Source organism: Periplaneta americana, chromosome 4 (genome assembly GCF_040183065.1).
Source record: "Periplaneta americana isolate PAMFEO1 chromosome 4, P.americana_PAMFEO1_priV1, whole genome shotgun sequence".
NCBI classification, from domain to species: domain Eukaryota; kingdom Metazoa; phylum Arthropoda; class Insecta; order Blattodea; family Blattidae; genus Periplaneta; species Periplaneta americana.
The window spans coordinates 200929633-200952142 of NC_091120.1; the positions used below are offsets into that span (position 1 = coordinate 200929633).

The 22510-nt window shown below is 36.6% G+C and overlaps 1 protein-coding gene across 2 annotated transcripts in view; it reads right to left on the reverse strand.

The window, feature by feature from the left end:
• Diap1 (Death-associated inhibitor of apoptosis 1) overlaps window positions 1-22510 on the reverse strand; it is a 200419-nt gene that overhangs the window by 84226 nt on the left and 93683 nt on the right. The window contains exon 1 of one of the 2 annotated variants that reach the window (XM_069824661.1): window positions 15231-15352. The exons of the other annotated variant lie outside the window; for it this stretch is intronic. The gene's annotated coding sequence lies outside the window, so the exon portion shown is untranslated. Of the gene's footprint in view, window positions 1-15230; window positions 15353-22510 lie in introns of those variants that run through there. 2 annotated transcript variants of the gene reach the window in all.

Below are 22510 nucleotides of genomic sequence, written 5' to 3' on the forward strand. Positions count from 1 at the left end.
TAACAATCTCCGCCGATACCAATATTAAAAACACAAATGATAAAATTAATCTCCATAAATACCTGCCCCTGTTCTCGAGAAATTTCCTCTCTATACCGTGTCTTTCCGTTCTCTTCCTCCACTTCTCGCACCATCTGCCACTTGAGCAAATTATTCCAAAGCTACTTGTTCACGATTCGAGATATATCTCGAGAACTTACAGGAATCGAATAACTCTTATTTTTTATTCGAATACTCCCATCACTACGTGGAAATGACTAGCTACCCCACATACATCACTTGTTATAATAATAACAATAAAAAACCTTCTGGCTCCGTAGATTTTGTCTTTTTCCTATGTTTATTACAAGCATTTCACTTGTTTTTGTGAATACTACGCAAAGTTAAAGCTTCTAACCTACGACTCCAGATCACATAAGTATATAACAGATTGCTCAGCCTTCTAGGTTTTGACGGTAATCAATTTTATCAATTTCACTATGCTGCCATCTAGCTACTGCATAAGAAGTCACGTTATAACTCTCATTTGAATTGCATAGAGCAACTGTACTTCCATCTAGCGGTCGTTCTCAACAGACAGTGGCGATCCTGGAATGGCCAATCTGTTACATATATGTAGAGTAGAGCTTAAACGATATTTTCAAGTATCTGTGACAACTGTGACTGTGACAATTAAATATCTGTGACTTTTACCTGTGATTTTGTCACACCGATATTTTATATCGATAAGTAAGCACAATATGCATGAATTACACCGATATTTTGTCACACCGATAAAAATTAACAGGAAATATTGAAGAGCAGTGCAATATGAATACGATTTTTCTATACACGCCACACATAAGTGGTTTATATGGGAAAATCCAACAAATAACTTATGTACATGTACTATTAACAAATAAATACTAATCTAACTGAACAGTAACATGTAAAAAGTTAACCTCATATACCAAGACGTTATATCGTAATTGATTGTAGATATAGAATCAATTGATAATTTTTTAATGTAGGTGGGTATGGAGAAATTGAGGTTATGTGATTATTCTAATCGTTTTAAAAATTGATCCTTTTTATTGTATATAATATAATGGATAAATTATTCTAAGTCGTGCATTAACATCATAATACTGAGTCATAATAAAAATTAACGAAACATAAGTATTCGGAAAAACAATGGAAAATAATTACAAAACAAAACGGTTGTTCAGACAGAATTTTACACAAGATAAAGTATTGGTAACCAATGGTATTATTATTTAATCGTGTAATCACTATATCATTCATAATAAGATGGTGAAACTAGCGTTGAAGTAGTTTCGGCGATTTCGGATGTGAAAATCGTTGCATTTGTAAGGATTTTTTTTTTTTTTTTTTTTTTTTTTTTTTTTTGTGGAGGGACAGTTGCTTGGGTTAAACTAGCGCTGAGGTAGTTTCGGTGATTTCTGAAGTGAAAGTCGTCGACTTTGATTTTTTGAGGAGATGCAGTTGATCGTATATCCAAGGCATAACAAATACTAAACTAACCAAAGCTAACCTGTCACAGATTCGTATATGCAAGGTGTATATGCGTAGTACGAAGGGAACTACCTCAACGCTAGTTTAGTCGTTGATCGTATATGTCTAGGCATAATAAAAGCTTAAACCAACCAAACCTGACCTGTCACAGATTCGTATATGCAAGGTGCATAAGGGGAATACGAAGGAAACTATCTCAAAGTTAGTTTAGCCAAATAAGTTGCCCATCATTGTTGTCGGCTTGTGAGAAATGCTTCGAAAGTTCGGAAGAACATAACGTTCAGGGACACGGAGTGAATTAACATGATTTACGTTTGATGCCCCTTATTTTCAAATGTAATTAATTATCCCATTTATGTGTAAGTGTAGGTCTATTTTAAAAGTGTGCAAGGGCAATGAGAACGATTTGATGACGCAGTGTCTGCTAGATGTCAATCTTTTTGGAATTTATAAAATTGACAATTTTTGCTAACTACCCCATAGCATTATATTTAAAAGTTGAAAATTACTTGCAAGTTGATTATTATAACAATATCAAGATAAAAATCACTAAATATCAAGTTTAGAGCATTGATTAGGCCTATTAATTGGGGTGAAATAACACCCTACACAAGTACCAATGTTAGGATGCACTGTGCGATTTCATAAGAGTTAATAACCATAAACAACATACCGGTAAAGAACTTATTACAAAAATAATTTTATTTTAAGTTTAATTATTTTAATTAATACTACCCTGCACGGTTCGTGTTGGAGCTATACATTAAAACTGGATCATACATAAATGAGAGAAGTACAGGACGGTAAAGTAATTAAAATAATGTAGGCTCCTGTGACTAGCCTATTCTGTTTGTAATTAATAGTATAACTAAAAAAAAATATTGTTACTGCGTAAAAATTGGGTGGAAAATACTTACACATTAATATAAATTCACAGTAATATGAAAATGTGAAGATCTCGGGGAATACATAAAATATTTATAAAGCATATATACAGACTAAATATGAAAACAAAATGTTAAGATTCATGATTATATTACTATAATGCCGCTAATTACTTTGCAACACATCGTCACTTTGAAAAAAATAATATTGAACAAAATGCTGTTATTGTATCATGCGCATGCGCAAACTCACGACGTAGAGGAGAAAATATCAGTCACAGACGTTGCAACGGTCATAAAGTACTGAATACGGAGCAGATTTCGATAGCGATATTTTGTCACAGATATTTCGCGTCATCAGTCACAGGTTCATCTGTGACAAAAAAATACCTGTGACAAAATATCGGTTTGTGAAATATCGGCCATCTCTACATATATGACCTAGTTTTAATTCCCAGTACATTCACTTAACGACGGTTATACAGATACACGCAGAGTTTGAATTTGTGCTGCCAGAGTAGACAGACCGCGGAGAGAAACGAATTATTTCAACGAAAAGTGGGGCAATGATGAAACATCGCAAGCCACGTCGTCACTTCCCGTTGCACAACGCGGGGCTTCACGGGGATTCCCGACAGCCCCGTTCAATAGAGACAGCTGATTGATTGCGCTGTGCATCTCCCCCCCCCCTCTTTTTCCGGTGTGTGTACTTTTTGATAGAAGTCATCGAGCAATGTGGGACATCACTCCTTTCTACAATACACGATATTGATAAGTATGTGATGGACAAAGCAACTAAGTGCAGGGCTTTTCAAACTACTTAGTGTTTTCATTTCACCAGTGCTCCATTACTGTAATTTCTCATCGTCTCTGCTGAATAATCACTAGTGGCTTGAGCCGCGAATGTCGTATTCATTTTCTTGCACTGGTTACGATGTTCAAGTTCTTTGTTTTATGATTTTCATCAAGCGGTGACCTGCGATTATTTCGAATCACACAACCACTTAAACGTACCACGCAATTATAGGGATTCTGCGAATATCCTACCATATTTTTTTCAGAGCTCAACTGCAGGAGAGACAGACCTAATCTGTTAGAAACGTATGATAATATTGATTTATGTCGTTTTAAGTCTTTCAGGATTTCGAAGAATACGTCATGAACATGCTGTATTTAATTGGACATTTATGGTAATGCCATCTCTCATGAAAGTTGCATAAATCACTATATCCGGCCACGGTGGCTAGATTGAAATACAAAGTAAAATAGCTAATGGAACTATAACCAACAGTCCGTTAAAGTAATTTAAAGTCATTTAAGCAATACTTTATAATTTAGTTGTCCAAAATTTTTCTTTTATTAATGTTTAATAATATTAATCATGACTATTTTTGAGCACAATATTTATAATCAGGGAACGGATTTATATGGACTAAAAATATATGAAATATGTAAATATATATGTAGTTATTTTTACCAAAATATGGAATTAAATATGGATTTTTACCAAAATATGGAATTAAATATGGACTTAAAATTATAAAAAAATGACTATGTACGTTAAATATTGGTACATTTTAATCAAACTAAACAAAAAATATAATGGACGTACCTTATCTTCCAATGTAGTTTCAACAAAACACAATTTTTATTGTCTGTTACCATAACAATAGGTTACAAACATTTCTTTCAAGTGCTGAAAAGTGAATCTTCTTCTATTGTCTCTGAGGATAGATTTATACTGACTAAAAGAGCGTTCGACGTCACAAGAAGTAACTGGTACATAATTCAATTTCACAATGTCTGCTGGGGATAAGTCCAAGTTAATCTTCACTGTTGATTCACCACTCATCACAGCAACAACCTTTTGTAGTTCTTCATAGCCAGGGTTTTTTGAAAGTACAGTGTCCACCTTAGCTCTTACTGCATCTGCAACTTTACCTCTACCACGATTCAGTTGTTCCACAGTACTATTTATAATTTCAAAACTTTCAGATAGTGAAAGGTGCCTATTTTGGAGACTTTTGAGCGTTTTTATGATGCATGAAAATGTATGCTGAATGTGAGCTAAGTCATTCTTCACACTTATGTCACAGGTAACTGTTTTCGCAGTATCAATTGAGACTGCATCTTCAGAGTCCAATGCAAGGAGAACATTGTTAATAGAGTCTATATGTTCGGCATAATATTCAACTGCTTCTAGCCATGTACCCCATCTAGTTAAAATTGGCTTTGGTGGCAATGGAATTTCAGGGTACATTTCTTTCAACACGTTAACTCTACTGGGAGCTTTGAGAAATACTTTTTTCACTGATGAAATCAACAAATCTACTTTAGGGAAATTGTCTCTGACCACTTCTGCCACACGATGAAATGCATGCGCCACACAAGTAAAATGAGTCAATTTAGGATATACAACAGATAATGCTTGTCCAGCTTTGACCATATAAGGGGCAGCATCGCTAATAAAGAATAACACATTATCGTACATAATACCCTTTGGCCACAGGATACCCATAGCTTCGTTGAACAGTTTAACTATAGTTTTGTTATTGCACTTTTCTAGAACATCACAATGTAAAAGAATTCGTTCAGAATATTGTTCACTTAACAAACCGATAACTACATTACCAACAAGTCTACCTTCTTTGTCGGGAGTCTCATCAATGGAAACCCAAATTGAACTATCTTTAATTTCATCTCTTATCTTCTGTATTGTCTCATCGTAGATGGATGGAGCATACGTCTTCCTAAGTGTTGACTCATCCGGGATTGTATGTTGAGTATATTTTTCAAGGAATTCCCTGAAGACCTTATTCTTTAGTTTGTAGAGAGGAATATCAGCAGAGATGAGAGAACGGCACAGGTCGATGTTAAACTCAGATCTTACATTCGATGTTGTTGGTTGTGTTAAAAACAATTGTCTCTGCTTGGAATTTAGTTGTTTGTTGGCCTGATGTTTACTAGTTGTAATGTGTTGTTGCACCAGGAACTTTTGTGTAGATGATACTGCACACTGACACAAATTACAAAATAATATTTTATTGTCAGTTGATAAACCATCTTCTTTAAATTCTGAAATGTAACTTGTTAGTTTTGATTTTAAATTGACTGAATGACGTACTTTTGGCATATTTACCGTCTTTATAGTATGATTTACAAAACTGAACCTATGTGTACTCTGACTGGCATTTAACTGTTGAGCTGCACAACTGAAGTCTGTTAAAAATTTTAAATTAAATTAATACAGTTTTGTAACTTACTTTCCCATTGTTGATAGGACTGCTAATTTTCAAATAACTCTGATGTTAAAGGGATTACTGAACATGTGTTTAAATCTCTATTGTTGAAATGTATTTTTAAAAGTTAATGGAATTTTGTTTTGTTTTATTGTTAAACCTAATATAATATGGACTGTTTTATATGAAATATGGAAAATATATGGAAATTAACGAAAATATGTACTAAACTCTAAAATATGGAAAAATATGGAAAATAAAAGTAGGATTTTTCAACCCTACACATTGTGAAACATAAAGATAATGCAAAATATAAATTATATTAGCTTTATAAGTAAATATGTATTTACATATAAATCCTTTCCCTGTTTATAATATTAAATTTATAAGTACGAGTACGACAGGGATGCCCTGTTCAACATCTACCTCGAGGATTTAGAACTGTTTTCAGAACATGGGAATGGTGACAGTAGGAGGAGGAAGAATGAAGTCCATAAGATTTACTGATGATATTGCGATGTTAGTAGAAGAGATGATACTAAGGGATATGCTACTGAAGTTGAATGACAGCTATGAGCAGTATGGGATGAAGATAAATGCAAACAAGACGGATACCAGGATTATTAGAAGAAAAATAAAGTTAAACTTGCGTATTCAAAACGAGGCAGTATAACAAGTCGACAGCTTCAAATACTGCGGGTGTACTATAAGCAGTAACATGAGCTGCTGCCAGGAAGTCAAAAGGAGCATACCAATGGCCAAGGAAGCTTTTAACAAAAAAAAAGGACCATATTCTTCAGACATCTGAAGAAAGAACTAAGGAAGAGACTAGTGAAGTGCTTTGTGTGGAGTGTGGCATTGTATGGAGAAGAAACATGGGCATTACGACAAAGTGAAGAGAACCGACTAGAAACATTTGAAATGTGGATATGGCGAAGAATGGAACGTGTGAAATCGACAGACAGGATAAGAAATGAAGCTGTGTTGGAAAGAGTGGGTGAAGAAAGAATGATTCCGAAAATAATCAGGAAGAGGAAAAGGAATTGGTTGGGTCCTGGCTGAGAAGAAACTATCTGCTGAAGGATGCACTGGAAGGAATGGTGAACGGGACAGAAGATATCAGATGATAGATGACAATAAGATATATGGATCATATGAGGAGATAAAGAGGAAGGCATAAAATAGGAAAGATTGAAGTAGGCTCTGTTTGCAGTGAAAGACCTGCCCTTGGGCAGAAAACTATGAATTAATGAAATTTCTAAGTCTTTAAATTTGCAGGCATTGCAAATTATTACGAACGTTAATGTCCCAACTGTGAACCGACAATGTTGTTCCACATAGACTACTTTAAAGAATTTTTATTTTCGTAAGGTGATCTCCAATTAGAAACTCAAAACCGAAAAGACATTTCAAGTTTCCTTGTTCTGTGCTAACAAAGTACTGTTATTTCGATTCCTCTTTAAAAAATAATGTTTGTACGGGGTTTTAATACATTTTGATATGTTCCTCAGCAATACCCAGTGCGTCACGAACTAATATTCACTGAACGCTGTAAGGAGTCAGAGGGTGGAGATGAACCTTGATCGGAGTAGTCTGCTTAGTTTTTATTTCAGGGGTTGCGTTAGAACACGCAAAATGCCGACGTCTATCCTGTAACACATCGTAGAGAAGCTCTGGAACGGCTCAGAGAAAGAAGGAAAGGTTATCTCGATCATGATGGTTGTATTGGGTTATTTTACGACGCTGAGGGAAAACCCCGGAAAAACCTCAACTAGGTAACTTGCCCCGACCAGGATTCGAACCCGAGCCACCTGGTTTCGCGGCCAGACACGCTAACCGTTACTCCACAGGTGTGGACCATTATGATGGTGATGGTGGTGATGATGATGATGATGATGATGATTATAATAATAATAATAATAATAATAATAATTATTATTATTATTATTATTATTATTATTATTATTATTATTATTATTATTATTATTATTATTATTATTATTCGTACTACTTGGCCATGATTCTCTGGATTTCTGACGATCGCTGCATATTCCTGTCACGGCGGAAGGCCTCACCGTTCATGAGAGAGATACAAACGATTTTCAAAGATGTCCGCAACTTCAACAGACTGAATGGAACACTATAGTGGGAGTCGTGATGTCTATTAAAAGCTGACTTCCGGTTTGCGGGCTCCCGTCGAGAACGGATGTCTAATTAAGGAGTCTCATCAGACCAAAACTAAGAGACTGAATCCTTCCGTCGCGCAGTCTGAGCATGGGTCCAAAGACGCTACATGCGAGTCGTCTACAAGAGACATACTGTAAGACAAGGATTAGTCTCCCTGCATTTTATCTACTGTATGCTAAGTTGTTGTAACCAGTATTTCCAACACATGAATTGTATCCCCGTCAGTCTAACACCTGGAAATCCGTCAGAATCCGTCAAAATTAAAAAAAAGAAAAGAAAAGATCCACTCAAAATATCTATATACGAATAAAAGCAAACCTTTCTTACCAATCTTGATTAAAATAATAATTCATCCACATCATCTGCCTCTAGTTCTGCAGTTGATGTGCTTTGTTGGTCTACGCTCCCCCAAAAATTAAGCAATTAAAAATGACAGCAGCTAAAAAAAAAAAAAAAAAAAAAAAAAACGATGTAAATCGTAATTCCCGCCAAAAAGTCCGTCATCATCAAAACCATTCTTTTCCCGTCCGCTACTACATTGAAATTCCGTCACTTTTGACGGAATTTCCGTCCAGTTGGCAACACTGGTTGTCACTGTCTGTCGGTTCTTCGCCACTTTATAATTACATCCACAATTGCTGGAAAGCAACTTATGGCACTTATTATCGCATCTGGCCACCTTTCTCCCGAAATAGTTCCGACGGTTCCGGAGAAATACCATGTTCAAAAAACAACTGCAAACATGTTATACACAATTTCCATGCTAATAATTATAATTAAAGATGAGATTCTTATATTATAAAAATATTTTGAGACAACATATATTGTAGATTTTTAGGATAACAGTATTTCAGCAAAAACGCTTTCAGAATATAAAATTTCATGGAGAATATACATGATGCATATTTCAGAGTGTGAGGAATATTTGGTATGTTAGAAAATATAAGTCCGTATTTCAAAGTATTTCGTCTGTGTGTTTATGAATTTATTTATTTATCAATTCTCGTTAGGTTGCACATTTGGTAATTTCAGCGATGGAATTAATTTCATAATACACAGGTGTAAAGATAAATTGATTTAGTTACACTCTGTAGGGTAAAGTTGCCTATTTCCGTGATACCCCTAATCCCGTGATACTTTTTTAAAATTGAATGTCAGTCAAATCTTTGCCGTTCGACCATAGCACCAGACATCTTTCTCGAAAGAGTGCATCTTTCGCCTACTTTTGAGACATCGGTGAACTTCATAGCAAGATACCAAATCCCGTGACATTCAGTGAAAAAAAAGTATCACTGAATTAGGCAACTTTACCCTATATGGGGAAGTTCATGCAAAGGATTTTTAATCTACATACAGTATAGTCTACGTGACGTGAATGTTAAACTATATTAGATTTTTATTTTGGATGTGTTACGCTTAATTAAATGGGTTTGTGTACATATTCTGTAATGAAGTAAAATGGAAAAAACAAAATCAGAACGAAGAGGGGAGAAATGAGATAGAGAAAGAAATGGAGAGGCTAGAAGTATAATAAGACAGGCGTTCTCAACCTGGTGCTCGCGACCACCACGGTGCTCTTTTAATGACATTTGGTGCTCTCATCATGCGAGTAAAAAAGTGCTCGCGAGCATGAACGCTCCTGAGGTCCTTTTTTAATTCAAACTTTGTTGTATGGGCCGAAACAAATAGTGTTCCCACCCATCATTTGTAATATCTTGGAGAACTGACAGGCCTTTCCGTGTTTCATGGTGTGTAATTTTCTTTTAAATGCCATGTTTTATTTAACAACGCTCGCAACTGCAGAGATTATATCAGCGTCGCCGGATGTGCCGGAATTTTGTCCCGCAGGAGTTCTTTTACATGCCAGTAAATCTACTGACATGAGCCTGTCGCATTTAAGCACACTTAAATGCCATCGACCTGGCCCGGGATCGAACTCGCAACCTTGGGCATAGAAGGCCAGCGCTATACCAACTCGCCAACCAGGTCAACAATTTCCTTTTAATTCAGTGTGGAGTTAATAAAAAATCAATATTATTCAAGAGAATAATTTATGGCTTCAATTATTGATAGATCTCCAAGCCCTCCTTAGCTCTGAAATATTTGTTTTAAAAGGAGAAATTCATAGCCTTTGGAGAGCAGAAGATACAGAAAGACTCCGAATACTGCAGGGAGCATCACTGAAATTTTGAGTAACATTCAAGTTCAAGGAAATCATTATCCTGGTAAAGTGTTTTGAAATTTTATTTAATTGTTTATTTATTTTATTTATATATTACATGTGGTCGGTCCTCACTATCTTCAAAAGGTTGAAAACCCCCGACGTAGAAGATAATGAAGGAAAGTACGAAGGCACATTATCAAATTGACAACTCCAAATACCATTCTGGTACAATGTACTCAATATTTACGCAAATCTTTCTTCTCAACAACTTGGAAAAGCAATGCGATCAAGTTATCACACAGTATTACATTCTGTATTCTGACGCACAGTAGTCTGTATTTAAATGATACATAAACAGAGATAACGAGTGACCTACGATATACGGGCCACAGGTCGCAAACTAAAGACTTCTTGCACAAAACAGCCTTTGCTCGCCTGACAGAGAGAGGCTTTGCGTGGGAGGCGACATTTGACACGCTGCGAAGGCCACGTGCTGCAAGATTGCCAAATAACACATGGCGGCGGCGTGACTTGCTCACTTTGGAGAAAATGTGCCGTGTCGTCATTCTGGGAAGCGTTACAACTCAAATTTCAATATCAGCAAGCTGATGTTTCACCATTGCCAACCCCATTTAAAGGGAGAGGATGGTATTTTTTAAACTTTTTTTCCTATTTGGTGTAAAATATTAATTTTTTGTATGTAGAGAGGTCATAACTGTAGCAACTCAACCAAATATAAATAATTTGAAAAAAAAATTGGGGGCCCAGATTTGAAAAAAATATACCCAATGCAGGATTTTACTAAAACCGATATATCTTAACCATTTTTAAAGATAGATTCAAACAGTTTTTTGCAATGTACTTGCAAAGACATGCTCTACAATCTGTCTGTGACAGAATTTTGATATTAGTTCCTACGTTTGTAAAATAAACAATTAAAATTTAATAACACATTTTTGATTTCCATATTTTAAAAATGAAATCAATTAACAAAATTCTGTTACAGGGGAAAGTTTCCTAATAGTCTAATGTCCACACCTGTGGAGTAACGGTCAGCGCGTCTGGCCGCGAAACCAGGTGGCCCGGGTTCGAATCCCGGTCGGGGCAAGTTACCTGGTTGAGGTTTTTTCCGGGGTTTTCCCTCAACCAAATACGAGCAAATGCTGGGTAACTTTCGGTGCTGGACCCCGGACTCATTTCACCGGCATTATCACCTTCATTTCATTCAGACGCTAACTAACCTAGATGTTGATACAGCGTCGTAAAATAACCCAATAAAATAAAAAATAAATAAAATAGTCTAATGAATGTGTGTTCAAAAATTTCATGCACGTATCTTTAATAGTTCAGAAATTATATCAATTTTTGTCTGGCGTCTCAGCATCCGATAAGGGCACAAATACCCACAAAATGTTATGCAATGCATTCCACACATATCGAAGTGTATTTTAAAGAATTTTTTTTAAATTTAATTTAAAGGAATCAACAATAAAAGTGGACGTGTGATTTAAAAACCTATAGCGCAGAAAGTTTAAAAATAGCGTCTCAACATCCGCTAAGGACACAAATACCCACAAAATGTTATGCAATGCATTCCACACATATCACAGAGTATTCTAAAGAAAAAAATAGTTTTGAAAATTTACTCATTTTTCACCAAAAAATATCGTCCTCTCCCCTTAACGTGATTTTCTTCTGAATCTGGACGAACTTTATGAGTTTTAAGAAGGAAGAAATTCGTCCTGAGCTACCACATGTGAGTACGCCTACATAAAACAGTTGGTCGCATCTAAGTAGATTTACTGCATGAAAAAATTTTAATTTTGAAATAAATATGACTGAAACATCAATTTGAAAACATTATTCATGTCAGTTCACAAGTCTTGGTCGAAGTCCTACTGGTGTGGGAACTGTTAATGAGCTCATGTCAAAACCTTCCCTGAAACTGTGCATATTGTTACATCTCCACAGACAAATATCAAACATTAGCTGCTCAAACTAGTTGTAAGCTTGTAAAATTAAAACTTGGATAACAAATCTTTAAAAAACGAGTAACACCCGACCTTGAGCAGCTAGTACCTACACAGATGCCGCAGCGTGCTGGGTGCACATCCAACCTTAAGGCTGGTTCACAATAAACCGGGAATGAAAACGGTAACGAGAACGAGAACGGAAATATGGTTAAAATAAATGTATTTAAATATGAGCATTCACAATTAACTATTGTGAACGCTCACATTTAAATACACGTATTTTAACATTATTTCTGTTCTCGTTGTCGTTGTCGTTTCAGTTCCCGGTTTATTGTGTACCGGCCTTTACTCGCATGCCACGTGACGGCGTAAGCATATAGTCCGGGTCAGCTTACTTCATACCCCAAGGGTGAAACCTAACCATTTTTCTCCCATTACTACATATGCTAGGGGATTGTGGTGATTTTCTAATTTGCAGGTTGAATTTTCTTTTGCAAACTTCCTTTCGAATTTCGATACTGACCAATACTACAAATGGTAGTGATTTTGTAACTAGTATGTTGGCAACAGAGACGAATATCGATACTATTCGTCGGTACTGGAGTTCCATGAAATTAAAATTGTATTAGATTTATGAGCCTGTTACTGGAAACTAGTGAAATTTGAACATACTAATAATTAATTAATATCAGTATTAATATTAATACATAATAGTTATTTTATGTGTTGCGTTGTGGTTATAATTCAAGACTATAATCAGGTAAATTTTCGGAGTTAATACTAATAATTTCATGTGATTAAACAAAATACATTTTTAGGTTAAGTCTCGTGAGTCAATTGTTTAGTAAAACCAATGAATTTCGTATTGCCAGGCAAAATACTTGACATGTTGATCCCTTTCTCGCATAGTTTGCCTAGGAAGATGTGTTACAAACTATTGAATTATTTAAAATAACCTTCAAACGGTAAGTAAATAAGTCATTTAGTACGAAGGATCGTGTGATATCTGGTAACCGTTGGCAACACTGACAAGGCGGCAATATTTGCTGTTTAGGACAGTGTTGCCAACTGGACGGAAATTCCGTCAAAAGTGACGGAATTTCAATGTAGCGGACGGGAAAAGAATGGCTTTGACGGGTGACGGATTTTCTGGCGGGAATTACGATTTACATATTTTTTTTTTTTTTACTTTTTAGCTGCTGTCATTTTTAACTGCTTAATTTTTGGGGCATCAACTGCAGAACTAGAGGCAGATGGTGTGGATGAATTATTATTTTAATCAAGACTGGTAAGAAGGGTTTGCTTTTATTCGTATATAGATATTTTGAGTGGATCTTTTCTTTTTTTAATTTTTAGGGATTCTGACGGATTTCCAGCTGTTAGACTGACGGGGATACAATTCATGTGTTGGCAACACTGGTTTAGGAACTGTTCTTATGTGACCCTCACTATACACGGAGGAAGGCACTAACTACTCTCTCCAAGTATGCGCCGTTGTTTCTTAATGTAACATCCCAAATAAGTTTCCACAGCCTTAAAGTTTGTACGTAATTGTTAGCTAGATTTTCTCACGCAAACTGGTTATGTATTATGGCAGCTACGAAATCGACTGAGGTGCCTATGTGTCACATTGTAACAATTTCGCCTAACTTCCGTTACATTCACACGAGCCTACACGAGTTTTCCATTACTTCTCACTGCCAAATTCTCTTACTAGCCTAATGGTGGCTACAGTGCAATAGCCTATTAACTCCGGATATAATTACATTCACGTAATAATCATACAAGTCGATTTTGCAGCAGGTATAGTAAGTAACCGGTTTGTATGAGATTACCAGCAGCTATTTTTTTCCCGTATTTGTCTGCCTGCATTGAAGATCGAATTTGTATGTGCACTATGAGGGGAGGTTTCCACATACTGTAAGCTCATTAACAGTTCCCTTGTCGAATGAAGGTATGACATTTTCTTGTCCATATATTGTACTAGGATTCAGCCTATTACTCTGCAAAAATTTGCCCACTATAATATATAAAGTAAACTAACACTGATGTTACCTGAACTAACATAACGCAAAGTGTGGCACCCGGTATGTCGGCCTGAGGAAAAGAACGTAATGTATGTACTGTACATATATAGATTTATGAATATGAACTACGTGATTATCAGAAGAAGCACATTTATGGCTACCATTTACCAACAATAATGAAGGCTGGCCATAAAACAAAGCCCTACTACTATATCCTGTGCGTCATACATAAACTTTCTTAGATAGTTTATGATTTTGTCATTTAAGCTAGCAGTTTCGGTAGGCTACTGAAAGTAAAACTGATGGCTGACTACACCTTTAAAACTACAGCAGCTAGAGTACTGTAACAAAAAAATTTACTTACATAAGAAAGAGAAAACTCCACATTGCACTTTTTCTAAAAAAGAAACTTTCTACTTAATAATGACCCAGAAACTCACAACTTATCACCAATGAAATCATTGTAATTCTGTTTTACGCCATTTAATTATCATATTCATAATGTGTATGTTCGTTTCTAAGCGATCTTGAGACTGAACCTAGATCAGGAAAAATAAAATGCCTGTAATATTGACAATATATCACTCAAATACTGAATCTCACGCATTTCTGTGCATTCGTAGTATTACATATTTATTCTACTGTGGGGATGGCTCCCGAACAACGAAATTTTTGACATGTAACGGGAAAAATGTCATTATATTCTATATCCGGGAATTTTTCTTCTTTATAACAAAAATCGTAAATAATATCAAACACGAAGTTACGATTACAAATAAATACATAAAGAGACAACGAAAATTGTCAGAGTAAACAATCACTTTTTGTAGGGCTAGTTGGAATTTAAACAGTCAACTGTCTCTCCTAATATTCAGAAAATTGTGCTTTAAATTACAATTTAGTAAACATATATGAATAATTAATAATACTTAAAATTTAATGAATTTTCACTTGCTGCCTTTAAAAAAAACTCTACATTCACTGTAGGTTTTAAATATACATACGTATACAATACAAATTTCAAAATGTAATCACTCTTATCAAAATATCTAAGCATTTCTCAGAGTTTTATAAATATACCAAATAAAATCCATAAAAAAACCACCACACTCTAATACCCAACCATTGCAAATAATAGTTTTCTCAGCGTGATACCGAAGTGATATTAGCCAGCGCATGCGCAAAAACCGGCGTGCTCATGACATGCGAAACAGGTTTTAAATGCCCTATCCTGTACTCACGTTTACAACCACGATGAGTGGCGATGATGAAATATTCCACTGGCAGGCAGCCACTAAACCGCTCCCCTAGAACGGTCTACACACACTGCAAAGGCTGCGACAGTCGCAGGAAGAACTCCACCATTCACACAGTAAACACGATGAGTCACCGCCCAGGAAAAAGGGGGGGGGGCAGAATACTGCAGGCTTCGCATGACGTCAATAAATTACATATAATAATGTAATATATTATATAATATCAATAATTAAATTTTTGACTACATACAGAGTATTTTTTACTAATGCAAAATTGCAATTAAAATTGAGATTTTAGACAAACAGCTCACACACCGCAAAACCCCTTATACAGGAAAGAATATTTTTATGGAAAACAAAATATTTTTTCGATTTTATTGTGCGAGTTATGACGTCATTGAACACATTTTAAATGACGCTCTATAGTTTTTAATATCTGAAAGATCATATTTTATGTAGTACCGTAGTGGTAGTAAATGGGAATAGTAGTGACGCGCGTCCGTGGCCCAATGACTAGCGCGTTGGTCTTCTATTCAGGCGGCCCAGGTTCGATTTCCGGCCAGGTTATGATGGAATTTGTGGTGGACTAAGCGGACGTTGCAGAGGGTTTTTCTTGGTGTACAATACTCCCGTTTTCCTCTATCGTTCTACCAACACACTCCACCTTCCCCTCATTTTATCTGATGCCGATTAGGAAGGACTTGGGGCTTATCAGGCTACTCCTGCCAGAAACGGAACCTGGTTATTTAAGGGTATGGCAGGATGGCCCACCTGTCAGCGTCGTATTCACGAATGCCATTCAGGACACCTGTAGTACTCGAACAATAATCGCATAGGCATATAGTGCACACAATGGGTCGAAGGGTGTTTAAGTTAAAGGACTCATCGCCAGTAGTAGTAGTAGCAGTAGTAGTAGTAGTAGTAGTAGTAGTAGTAGTCCAGGCATGTCAATTGATGCCCACAGGAGCAAGCGCGCGCTTTAGAGCCCAGGAGAGCCTGAGCGCTTTACAGCGGAAAGGAAAGAGACAGTCGAAAGAGGTGGAATATGCAGCTTGGTCGAGCTATATTCAGGGATGGCCAGCACTGATTCAATAGATAAAGGGAAGAGAACGTATTTAAACTGTATCCATGGTAATTTTAAGATTTGCCTGAGAAGTATAAGTGCATTATAAGAATGTAAGTTTTAATTTTAATGCTCATTTTTCACAAGTTTGATTTTTTTATTCGAAAGAAATATTTTTTCAGCTTTTCGTATAGAAAAGTGGAATTGTCAGGTATAGGCCTATTTATTTAGTAGCCTTACAGAATGTTTTCGTAAATCTAATATACCGTATATACGTATTACTGAAGATAGTGTATTGAAAATTTTGAAAATATTCGCATGGAAATTGTTTGTAAGGAAATTAATTAACAAAGCAACTACTGTTACATCATAAGCAAAAGATACGTGCCCATGTGTTGTAAAAATGTCAGCTCTATAGCTTCAGAACATTTCGAGAAAATAATTTAATATTCTGATGGTAGGAAGTTGCTCACAAATATCACGTTAAAAGCATAATGCGATAAGAGTTTTGTCATGTAATATTAGTTACATTTAAAACAGATACAGTACCTAGGTAACTTTGCTTTGTACTGTAATATTGTTTTGATTAGTTTATTGATTACTTTTGTAAGGCTAAAGATACCATCAATATAAATTCCAACGTATCGTGTAATACTCAATCTCTTTCTTTGGAATATCACTTTCTTTATGAATGATGTGTTTCATCCACTTAATACAGCATAATATTATACTACTATGGAATTTAAGTGAATATCCCTTCTTAACTCTCTATTATGTTATTAAGATTTAAAACACAAGTGGAATATTAAGAAATCAGTGTTAGTACTTTTGTTTTACAGACAATATAGATAATATTAAACAGAAAGAAGCCATATAAAAATAGCGACATAAAATTTCACGTTCCATTTAAAGTTTGTGCACCACAGTTTTCTTAATCCAACAGGTTGCTTATTCATATAGACAACCCTTCCTCTTTCCATACTTAGCGCTTGCTGCCAGCGCACGACGTCAAGATCAGAAAAATGTGCTTGCTCTGACATCACTGTAGTAGTCTACCAGCAGCCAGCTGGTCGGTCTTGGCCCTTCGTGGGCTGTAGCGCCACGGATTATTATTATTATTATTATTATTATTATTATTATTATTATTATTATTATCGTCCCGCGCCGTGGCGTCGCGGTCTAAGGCATCCCGCCTAGGATCGCGTTACGGAATGCGCTCTGTTCGACTCCTCATGGGGGAAGAAATTTTCTCATAAAATTTCGGCCAGTGTATGGGACCGGTGCCCACCCAGCATCGTGATGCACTTGGGGAGCTACGATAGGTAGCGAAATCCGGTTGCGAATACCAGCTTTAACGGCTGGGGGGATCATCGTGCTAGCCACACAATACCTCCATTCTGTTGGATGATCGTCCACCTCTGCTTCGGCATGTGGGCGTGAGGCCAGCAGCCGGCTGGTCGGTCTAGGCCCTTCACGGGCTGTAGCGCCACGGATTATTATTATTATTATTATTATTATTATTATTATTATTATTATCATCATATCATCATCATCATCACCATCATCAAGTACAAGGTTTGACATGTCCGAGTTTTTCGTTCAAAATACCCTCATTCAATTTAGTAGCGTTACTTTTGAAAAATCCTGTACACACCGATGTATTAAATACCGTTGATTAGCTATTGTTGTCTACTGCGTGATAATAAGTTCATATAAATCTGAGATTGAAGAAACAGAAAACACATGAATTACGTGTGTGTTGTCAGGTCACGATTTCTCATCCCTTCATAGACAAACACAATGAGCCAAGCGACCATCGTCTTTAAGAAATCACGATTGTTCGTTTCTCTGATTGTTGATAAAAGTGTATGGCACGTTTCAAGTAGTGTTTGTTTTTACTGGACAAAACTCTGGTGCCACACGATTATGAATATCGATAAGCCTGTAACTGTTATTATTATTATTATTATTATTATTATTATTATTATTATTATTAGTAGTAGTAGTAGTAGTAATAGTAGTAGTAGTAGTAGTAGTAGCAGTAGTTAAGGGGGTCCCGCGCCGTAGCGTGGTGATCTAATGTCATCATGCCTGGATTCGCGTTACGAAATGAGCGCTGGTTCGAGTCCTCATAGAGAAGGAATTTTCTCATGAAATTTCGACCAGTGTATAGGACTGGTGTCCACCCAGCATCGTGATGCATTTGGGGAACTACACTAGGTAGCGAAATCCAGTTACGACAACCAGCTACAACGACTGGGGGGATCATCGTGTTAACCACACGATACCTTCGTTCCGGTTGGATGATCGTTCACCACTTCGATCGCATGTGAATGTGAGGCCAGCAGCCGGTTAGTTAACCCTGGCTGTTGCGCCGCGGTTATAATATAGTAGTATTGGTGGTAGTAAACTGTGGATAGAGTTTTCGTTTTCCAACCAAGCGGTTCGTGTTTCGATTCCCGTCGCCAGCAATGGAAGAGATTTATCTTCCGTTCATGGGACTAGTTTGTCTCTTGTCGTGTGTTGCCCTGTGTCGTCTCATCTGTGGAGTTCTGGGTCGTGCTGACCACAAGACCAAGGAAACCAGACAATGTGTCAAGTGTTGATCTATACCCTCCCCTACACTACACTGTCTGTATTGTGAGTAAACTGTACATTATATTTTATTTAACGACGCTCGCAACTGCCGAGGTTATATCAGCGTCACCGGTGTGCCGGAAGTCCCGCAGGAGTTCTTTTACATACCAATAAATCTACTGACATGAGCCTGTCGCATTTCAGCGCCATCGACCTGCGCCGGGATCGAACTCGCAACCTCGGGCACAGAAGGTCAGCACTCTACCGACTGTACCACCCAGGTCGACTATTGTAAGTCGGCAGGAAAGGAAGGAAGAAAGAAATTAGTACAGTAGTAGTAGTAGTACTGGTAAAAAGGCCTAATATATTTAGCAGTATTACGTCTATTTCGAGAGCACGTCCTCTACCCAACCCTAATAAAATCGTGACGGTTCTACAATCCCACGTTAATTTACTGTAAACCACAAACGTGACGCATAGTGAAAATAATTAATAGACATTACGATCAATGCTCTTTAGCACTGAGGCAACTGACGCTGCGGCGAGTTGGCGAAACGTGGGCGTGACAATCGCTGCGTCCACCGCAAATAATTTAAGTAATATAAACATTTGTGCGAGATCGTGCGTATTTGCTTGGTTTCCGCACAAAAACAATCCGCGGAAAGTCTAAAATTCCACATTCAGTATTCCCAACCTAACACACATAACAATTTCCCTCTTCTTACCGCTTAAGTGACATATTGATTTTACTGCTTTAGGCTTTTAACATATTATTTTTAGAGACGTTCAATATAGTAATAATTATAAATTGGAAACTTACCACTGCAATTTCACCTAAATTGCACTGTTAATTATTGTTTTTAAATATTTGCAAAAATTAAATAAATTCTACAACTCCACTAAAGTTACTGCATTCGTGATGCAAGTAACGTTAAGGAAGCCGTGAAAAAATCAACAAGATTCCAGACTCGTCATAGACTGAGGGAAAAAAAAGACAGACGTATATCACGGCCTGCTGGAGTATAGTAAACACAGAAAACATTTTAAAGCAACAATGTTGAAGATAGATATTTTTATTTTGCAAATTTTCCGTCATTGAACAGAAACCAAGATGGAGATTTCATTGCAACTAATTAGAAATTCCTCTTCGCACAAAATAATGGTACGATACACGGGCGGTATGCTTTCTTTCAATTCGCGGAAATTAAAAAAGCTCAACTACGTTTCGCTTTTTCAAACTTTTCCTCGAAAATGAAAACTTCAACATACCGCTCTTGTAACGCATATTACTATAATATACTATATTACATAATGTGTGAAAATAATATATATAATATTTATTCAGTACAGTTTATATTAAAAAAAGAAACAAATATTATTTAAACCATTGTTGTTGTTTAGTCAACTGTCCGAAGACAGTTGATACCAACAAGGCACCGCTTATGAGGCAACTAGGCCAGGAGATAATGGGGTAGAGTGGCTAGTTCCTTTCCCCCTTCTTGCTTACATTACCGATTAGCTACATATTACACTATTCATTAATTATTAAGTTATATTTCATCCCACTGTACACAATGGCACGGTGCTGCTTAAGATCGTCCTAAAGCAAATAACTTTATAACTAGTAAATTACTATTTAAAACATAAGAGAAAAAGAATGAGGGGGATGACAAATGAACCCGCCTCCACTTTACCGAAACAGACCGACGAATGAACTATTTATTAATTTAATTCGTTCAGAAGGCAGTGATTGTGACTGCTAACATTAGAAAAAGATCATCAAATCTCGACTTAACAAAGTATCGGAAGTATTGCCTGTGAATAGGATTTTCAACAAACTTAAACTTTGCTACGAAAGTCGACTTTGGAAAATCATCCACAGCCTCGTTTATATGAATAAGACCCTTGGTGCTATTCATAGACATTTCGTTAGCCCGCACTACGAGCGTGCTAAACTAGCCCGGGCTACCGATTGGTTACTTGTACAGGATTCATATAATATCTTATCGATAACACTGGTTTATGAATACGAAAAACGTTAGTTCCCTGATCATCCACCGGAAGCCCGCGCTAATAATGTCTATGAATACGGCCCTAGATTTGGTTTTATTAGTTTCTGTTTATATGCTGAAAATTCCGTCGCTGATGACCACGTGCGCGCGGCGGGCAGCAGCTGTCTTGTTGGCCCGTGCGGCAGGTGACGTGCCCCGGACCATCTGCCGCGCCAGCTGCTGTCTCGCTAGCTATGGTTTGATTTTTTTTTTGTATACTAACTGATGTTTGACCCTTCAAGTTTCAGAGCAAGGACTTCTTTGTTTACATTCCTGTATTATATTTTACAGTTCCTGTAGATCTATTTCAATTTGAGCATGATAAAACTTTATTATTATTATTATTATTATTATTATTATTATTATTATTATTATTATTATTATTATTATTATTATTACTTACTTACAAATGGCTTTTAAGGAACCCGGAGATTCATTGCCGCCCTCACATACGCCCGCCATCGGTCCCTATCCTGTGCAAGATTAATCCAGTCCCTACCATCATATTCCACCTCCCTCAAATCCATTTTCATATTATCCTCCCATCTACGTCTCGGCCTCCCCAAAGGTCTTTTCCCCTACGGCCTCCCAACTAACACTCTATATGCATTTCTGGATTATCCCATACGTGCTACATATCCTGCCCATCTTAAACGTCTGGATTTAATATTCCTAATTATGTCATGGATGCATGAATAAAACGCGGCACTGTGACTGTTCTCAGAGGCTTGCATCAGCTTTCAGCGTTGCATTCCGACTTCTCGGAACGAATTGCAGCAACTGCAGCAACTTGTGCCAAATTTAGACGAAACCGGTCACTGGGTTAACTTCCAAGCAAACATAACGGTGCTGTACTGAAAGAAACGAGAGCAAAGCCGTGTTTGTGACCGTGAAATAAAACCAACCTCTTATTATAGAGAATAAATTGACTTCAATTTATTTGTGTATTTTTTTAAATTTATTTTACGATGCTTTATCAATGAGTCCACGGTTCAGCGCCGAATGTTGGCCGGAATTTGCTCTTATTGAGTTCAGAGAAAACTTGACAAAACCTCAACCAGGTAACTGCCCAACTGCTCGCAGTTTTGCAGTCTGACATGCAGACCACTACTCCACGCGGTGGACAATAATTTAGTCGTGATAACCTGACTTGGAATCCGAGTATTTCTTCTATTAATTGCTTCATTGCTTCTCATTTTATTATGGGACAAATATACTTGAAAACTAAATTTCGCATCCTGTTCACAGGACAGTAGTGAATTTTCTTCCATTACCTCACCATTTTTCTACATTAATAAGATTTCGTATATTTTATTGAAGAATAACATGTAATGCAATGTCATGGCAACCTCGGGAGGCTTAAGGAGTATCAATAATTGAGGCGTTCAAAGCTAAAGTAGATCAAGTCCATGAGACGTAGTTTTGAGATAATAGGACTTAATGTTAACTTGCTCTAGTGGATTATCTAATTTCACTAGCAATAATTTTATTGCTCCATTCTCAAATTATAAATTTATAAAATATAAACAATTGTGACGTTAATTGATGCAACACTTTGGTGACTTGATCCACTA